Genomic DNA, 7923 nt, shown 5'->3' with positions numbered 1-7923 from the left:
CGAAACCCTTAAGTTATATAAAAGAATGCAGTCACAAAAAGCTACGTAACCTTTGATTTTATTTATGTGATAATGTAGAAAAGGAAAAACTAAAAGTACTGAAATCAGATCAGTAGTTGCCAGAGTCTAGATTGAAAGGGAGAGAATTGACTGCAAAAGGGCACAAGAGAACTCTGGTGTGACAGAAACATTTTATCTCAGTGGTAGTGATTTCACACCTGTATACACTGGTCAAAACTCATTGAACTATAATATCTTGCTTGTAGTAGGTACTTAACAAATGTTAGCTAAATAAATAAATGAATGAATGGTGACATAAAAAGATAGAGTACATTTACTGCGTACCTTGAAATTATTCTCCTTCTGACACGTGTTTCTAGAATACAAGTAACGCTGATAGAAGAATGTGCCTTTTGTTTATAAAGTCTTCTTTCAGTATTCAATTTATGTTTATGAACTGTAAGTTTGTAGAGACTATAAATATGGCCAACCATTTTGGATCTACTTTGAACATCCTAAAAAAGAAAAGGTACATTTATTAAAACTAATATGAATTAAATTTTCTATCTCTTCTGTTCTAGCAAAATCAAGCACAATAAATAAACACTATGAAGTAAACTTGGGAGTCTTTAACACTTAAAAGCCAAGCTCTCCAAGTTCAGCAGTTAGATTGGTTTAAATTACGAACTAATGTGTAAGAAAAATATAAAGAAGGCAAATATTCAAAAATTAGACACTTAACTCCATACTGAATTAAAAGGCAAGTATTAAAGTCAACACACCTATTACATCCAGTTACCAAGTCCTGTGAATTTTACTTTTTCAAAGATTCTAAAGTTATACACTTCCCTCTCCCTGAGACAACCCCAGATCATGTACCATCTTCTGCCTGGACGACTGCATATGAACACTTGCCTCCCACCATAGAGGTCTCCCTGCAACCACGCATTCTCTCCCACATCCCTCCTTCAATTACCAGCCAGACTGATGTTAAAACTTAGACTGGAGCATGTTCCCTTGCTTAAAAGGCTTCAGTGGTTTCCTACTGTTCTTAGGATAAAGGCCACAATCCTATCACAGCCTATGACCACCCCTACGTTGACTGTAACACCTCAAGAGAATAACTCAGAGGTCTCACCATAGAAAACCTTGAAATATACTTATGGTTACAACAGGAGGAGGAAGAGTCACACATATCTGGTTTTGTACCTTACTAGGATAATTTGTCACTTCCCTCAGGTAAATGGAAAACAGTTAATCATACAGCTGTAACAGATTCTATTTTATAATTCAGTCTTTTTAATACATAAGAAACAACTCATTTATCAGCTCACAAAGAGCAGGTTTGAACACATACAAAACCCTATTTAAGATGCTATAATTTCTGAAGGAAATGTGTAAAACTCTTAGACCTAAGAATCTATCAGAATAACCTCAAAGAAAGGAACTGATTAATCCTTGCAAAGGCTCGATTTGTTGTCTTCAGTAAAGCAGCTAACAAACAAAAAGTTTTTGTGAAAATACTTCCACTTTTGTATGCAACTTTGTCACCAGGCTTTTCTCGGTACGTTTGCAAAAGCTGCAACAGCGTATCTATGAAATTTTCTACATCATAAAATGCTGAAGTAGTTGTCTTGCACGTAAAGAGAACAGAATGAAATTAAAAGTTGTAATAAACACATATACTTTCAGAAGCAGCCCAACCCAACAGAAAGCTTAGAGACAAATTTTGGACCTTCTGCAGCAAGTGCCAAGGACTTCATGAAATGACATTTTGATGTTACTTTCATTTCTGTATCCATTCCAAAGCACATCTGCATTTTGATTGTTCTATTCCCAATCTTCTTATAGTTCCACAAAAAGTAAATCAAATCTAAAACTTCCAAAAATGAACACCTTGAAGTAAATAGAAACAAGTTTAAAGACAAGGCCTTTTTGGTGAGAATCTCCTAGTAAAAACGTAACTTATCTGTGATAGTTAATCATAGGGGAAGATAATGATAAAGGCAGGATATAACTAGTTACCCTAATACATGCTTCTAAACAGGAAGAGGAGCTTGCTTTAAAATAAAAGAAATTTGATACTAATAAATCAAGGATATATGTTTCATGCCTCAGTTATCTAATTGTATGATTAGATTCCTACTGAAATTTGCATCATTACAAATAAGGCTAATGATACTAAGACAAAAATAACAGGATAATGTTCACAATTAACACTTATTTGGTACGTCTGTGTATCAGGCACGTTATGCATATTGACTTGTTTAATCCTCACAATATTATGAGATAAGTACTGTTGCTATATTCATATGACAGTTAAAGAAAGGGGATCACAGAGAGGCTAAGTAACCTAGAGTAAGCTGCAGAGCTGGGGTTCAAACCCAGGCAGTTTGGCATCAGAGTCTGTATTCTTAACCACTCCTTCTCAATAAGAAGATACCGGGTAAATGCTTTAAGTTGTGGCTGAGGGGGTGGGTGGGGAAGATCAATCTGTCATCTCGGTACCTTGGGTTGCATGCATTACAGTTTAGTACAGATCTGCTCCTGGCCCAAAGCCAAAGATGCATATATTTATCTATATAAATCCTAATATAGAGAGTCCTACAGGGTAACTAAGTTAGAGCAATATCTTTATCACGTTTTGCTGGACATGATTATAAGAGGGTCCATTGTTCTGATACAATGTAGTGGATAAGAACACCAGCTGTGGAGATAGAAATGGTCCAAATTCAGGTCTACCACTTATCACACTCAAGGCCTTGGCAAAGAGCTTCATTTCTGTGAGGATTATTACTCCTTCTCTATAATATGGGAATAACAATAGGAACTAGCTTAGAGAATTACTGTAAGGACTAAACAAAATTGTGAATGAAAAACACTAGCACACAGTAAGTATTCAATAAATATTAGTCATCATTGTTACTAATATTATAAAGACAGAAGAAATAAAATTGTAAAAATTTAATGTGATGTTAACAGGTTAACCATTTTTCTGCCTAAGGCTCTCACACATACATGAATTTTAACTTGGAGATCTAAGTTCTGATATCGACCCTGATATCAGTTTCCCCACATTAAACCCAGCATATATGGGGTTAAAACTAAAACACTCGTTCCCTGCTTACTCTCTGGCTTCCTGGCTCCAGAATCCACTATCCTCCATGGAGACAGACACCGTCAAGGACAAGCACCTGGACTATCTCCTCCCGCAAAGAGATACAGACTGGTGGGAAAGCTGCTGACCAGCAAGGTCGTGAGCTCCCTCCTCTCTGCAAGTGTCTCAAGGCCAAAGACAGGCTGGTGGGAAAGCTCCGACCAGCAAAGCCATATGCTCCCCTCCCCTACCTAAAACCCGAAATAAAAACCCTTCCTTTTAGCTTTTCGAGGAGTTTGGGATTTCAGTGTTAGCTGCCCTCTCTCCTTGCTCAGCGCTGTGCAAAAATAAAATTCCTACTTTCTTCCACCACACCCGGTGTCAGAGATTGGGTTGCTGTGCCACGGGTGAGCGAACTCACTTCAGGTTCGGTAACACTTCTAGTGATGAGCAAGCATAAACTTAATTTGCTGAGCCAGATTTCCTGACTCATGAACATTTCATTATTAAAAGGGAAAACTACCTTAGCGACATGAAGCAGCATTTGTACAGCATAGCTGATGACTTTCATAGAAGGAACACTAAGACTGCAACTTCATATCAAAATACATACTCTAGAAACTGCTCCACTGTGGGCCATGTTCTCACAACAAAGGGGCAACAATCCAGCAACTACCTCTCAAAGAGGAAAAAAAGAGATGAATGACAGCAACAAAACGAAGTCTTAACTAATGTTGTACTATTATAATATTCTTTGCACTCTCAAAGGTAAAAATGCATTTCTAACTTCATGCAAGGTATTGTTAAAACAAATTAACCTAAGCGCTTTAAAGATTCAAGAACAGCATTCAGGTACTTAAATGTCAAAGGGTGATGAAGGGCAAGCTTCCGTAGAGTTTGTTTTCTTCTCTAATCTCTCTATTCACAAGCAGAAGACTTAGTCGTGTGGCTTTAATTTTTGGACTATCATTTTTCTTTACCCAAAAATCTCCTCTCCATAATGTCTGAAAGAGACACACACAGTAATTGGAAGATTACAACTCATTATGTTCTAACTTATATCTATATTTATTTCCACAGAGTAAATATTTTCAGTAAATTTGTATGAAGTGATCAGGTACTTTACAACTAAAATGTCAATTCAAGTTCTACTAAGTAGCACAATGAATTTTCCTTAAAAGAAATAAATATAATGTTCCTGGATATTAAATAAAGCATCATTCACTAATCAAATATGTCTAAGTATATTCAAATGCTGGAATGCTTTTTCATCTCTCAATCATAAACTTCTCTGAAGACTTCAAAAATAAAGGGCTTAGCAACAAAATTATAGTACTATACTATTTACGAGTTATTCTAATGGCTAATCCCTCAGCTTTCCAAAATTATAATTGTTAATTATAATATACAGTTATAGAAAATTTGTTAGATACAGCACCATTAACATTAGTATCACAAAAGGAGAAATATTTAGAAATATATATAACAAAGTATGTACAAAATCTGTCTGAGGAAAACTACACCTCTGATGAAAGAAATCCAAGAAGAACTAAATAAATGGAGATATATTTCATGTTCATGGATAGGAAGACTCAATTTTGTTAAGATGTCAGTTGTTCCTAACTTAATCTAGAGATTCAATGCAATCTCAATCAAAATCTTACCTAGTTACATTATAGATAACAGCAAACTCTTATCTACAGTTTATCTGATTCTAAAGTTGATGTGGAGAGGCAAAAAATCAGAGTAGCAAACATAATATTGAATAAGAAAAAAGTTGGAGCACTAACATTACCCAACTTCAAAACTTACTATAAAGTTATTGTAATCAAGACAGTGTGGTATTGGCACAATTAAATAGAAAAATAGATCAATAAACAGAGTAGAGAGCCCAGAAATAGACCCATTCAACACAGTCAGCTGATTTTGACAAAGGAACAAAACGAATGAATGGATAAAGGGTAGTTTTTTCCACAAATGGTACTGGAAAAAACTGGACATTCATACGAATCTAAACACTCACTCTTCACCTTTCACAAAAATGAACTAAAATGGATCATAGATCTAAATGTAAAACGTAAAACCATAAAACTTCTAGGAGATAACAGTAGAATATCTAAGTAACTTTGGATTAGGCAAGGGCTTTCTAGATACAATGCAAAAGTACAATCCATGAAAAAAAAATGATGTTGGATTTCATTATAATTAAAAAGTTCTGCTCTGTCAAAGACTCTGTTAACACAATGAAAAGGAAAGCCACAAACTAGTAGAAAATATTTTGAAAATACATATCTGATAAAGGATTTGTATACAAATATGCAAAGAGCTCTTAAAACTCGACAATAAGAAATCAAAAAGCAGGCAATAAGAATTAAAAAATGGGAAAAGATCTGAACACCTCACCAAAGAAGATCGACACATGGTAAACAAGCAAATGAAAAGATGCTCACCGTGAATGGCATTAGAGGATTGCAAAGTGAAACATCAATGTGATGCCAATGCACATCTCTTAGAATAGGGAAAATCTGAAACACTGGCAACACCAAATACTGGCCAGGAATTGGAGCGACAAGAACTCTCATTTACTGTTGACAGGAATGCAAAATGGTACAGCCACTTTGGAAGACAGTTTGGCAATTTCTTAAAAACCTTATCATAGTTATATTACACAATGAGGCAATCTCACTCCTAGGTACCTACTCAAAGAAGATGAAGACTTACGTCCACAGAAAAACCTGCACGCAGATGTTTATAGCACCTTTATTCCTAATTGCCAAACAGTAGAAGCAACCAAGATATCCTTCAATAGGCGAATGGATTTAAAAAACTGTGGTACATTCACACAATGGAATGCTATTCAGACTATATCCAGAATACAGAAGGAACTCTCAAAACTCAGTAAGATAAGCAACTCAACTGTAAAAATGGGCAAAAGATTTCAACGCGCGCTTTGCCAAGGAAAATATTCAGAAGGAAGTTCAGCACTGGAAAATGCAGACATCATTAGCATCAGGGAAAGGCACATTAAAACCAAGATGAGATGTGTTGGCGAAGATGTGGAGGAATTAGAACCTTCACACAATTGCCCACAAACTCCTTCAAAGTCTGCATGGTCACCATTACTGATATTAGTAAAGACTCTACGTTCCGGGCAGAGTTTCAGAGGTCTTAGACAACCAGGTTAAGCCTCCCAGCCCTAGGCAACAGGTAATATGATTTTACAGATGAACTCATCAAAGTCCAGAAAGCTTTAAATGTTTTGCTGAAGTCATACCGCTTGTAATGAGAACCCAGGAAGTCGGACACCGAGTTCAAACTTTCACTTCTGCACCCCACAACCCGCCAGGAATTTGCCAAATGCAAAACCATGACATGACAAAGCAAACTCTGTGTCTGTTGTTTTCCAGGGGAAAAACAACGTTTTTTTTTAAAAGCGTAAAACCTATAAGCTATATAAACATTTTAAACCATAAAACACTACAAACAAGCTGGTTTTAAAAAATGAAAACAGTGAACTTTTTACACTATAAAACAGTAAATTCTAAAACAACAACAACAAAAAATGACAAAAAAACAACTTTAGGTCCATATAACAAAAGGAATAATGTAAACAGAGAAAAAAAAATCTCTCTTTCCATAGAAAGAAAAGCAAGCATTGCTAGAACAGAGGGCAGGTTCTTAAGTGTAGCTGGACCACTGCTGGCACACAAGCCAGTGGACCCAAGACGGGAGCCTCTTCTCACTGTCTCATAAAGAGGTTGTTTAGACAACTAGTCAGACTCCCTCAGTTAACGGTTTAATTTTCACTTTCAGAGGTTCTACCCAAGGCAAAAGCCACAGCAGCCAAAACAGGAACATAAATTCTCTGGGTTTTGGTGACAGGGATGAGAACATTACTCTGGCCAATGCAACCCAAAAAAAGCTATCTGGGAAATTCTTGAAACAACATTTGTAAAATGAGATTCACCATTAAAATTATGCTACAGTGAGGGCCACCCAAGTGGCATAGTGGTTAAGTTCATGCACTGTGCTTCCGCGGGCCAGAGTTCGCCGGTTCAGATCCCGGTGGAGACCTACATGCTGCTCATCAAGCCATCCTGTGAGGACATCCCAGATACAAAATAGAGGAAGACTGGCACAGATGTTACCTCAGGGAGAATCTTCCTCACCAAAGGGGGGAAAATACACTACAACAAAGGAAAAAAAGGACTAAAATACTTTGTATGAAGAGCTGCATACACACCACACATGCTTGTTGAAAACAGCCCTGAAGAGGTGTTTTTCGCTTTTTTCGCTGTAGATATTTAACCAAAACAAAGCTATTTCAGCAGAATAAGTACTTACCTTGAGTCTACATGGAGTGAGTTTCCCAGAAACATACAGAAACTAAAAAGACGACTGATAGGAAGCAATTTAAAAAAAAAAAAAAAAAGCTGCTCTAAATCAGAGTACACTTGGCAATCTTAAAAAAAATAAGCTGTTAGGGGCAGGCTCCGTGGCTGAGTGGTTAAGTTGGCGCGCTCCGCTGCACCGGCCCGGGGTTCGCATCCTGGGTGTGGACGTGGCACCGCTGGTCAGGCCATGTTGAGGCGGCGTCCCACATCCCACAATTAGAAGGACCTGCAACTAAGATATACAACTGTGTACAGGGGTGGTTTGGGGAAATAAAGCAGAAAAAAAAAAAAAAAGATTGGCAGCAGTTGTTAGCCCAGGTGCCAATCTTTAAAAAAAAAAAAAGCTGTTAGTGCCCTGGAGCGGATTCTGACTCTTCCCCTTCTGTCGCTGTATCAGATGATGCCCCACTACTATTCACAGGCTTTTGGTCA

The sequence above is a fragment of the Equus caballus genome, chromosome 30 (assembly GCF_041296265.1).
Source record: "Equus caballus isolate H_3958 breed thoroughbred chromosome 30, TB-T2T, whole genome shotgun sequence".
NCBI classification, from domain to species: Eukaryota; Metazoa; Chordata; class Mammalia; order Perissodactyla; family Equidae; genus Equus; species Equus caballus.
This window is presented reverse-complemented; position numbering follows the sequence as displayed.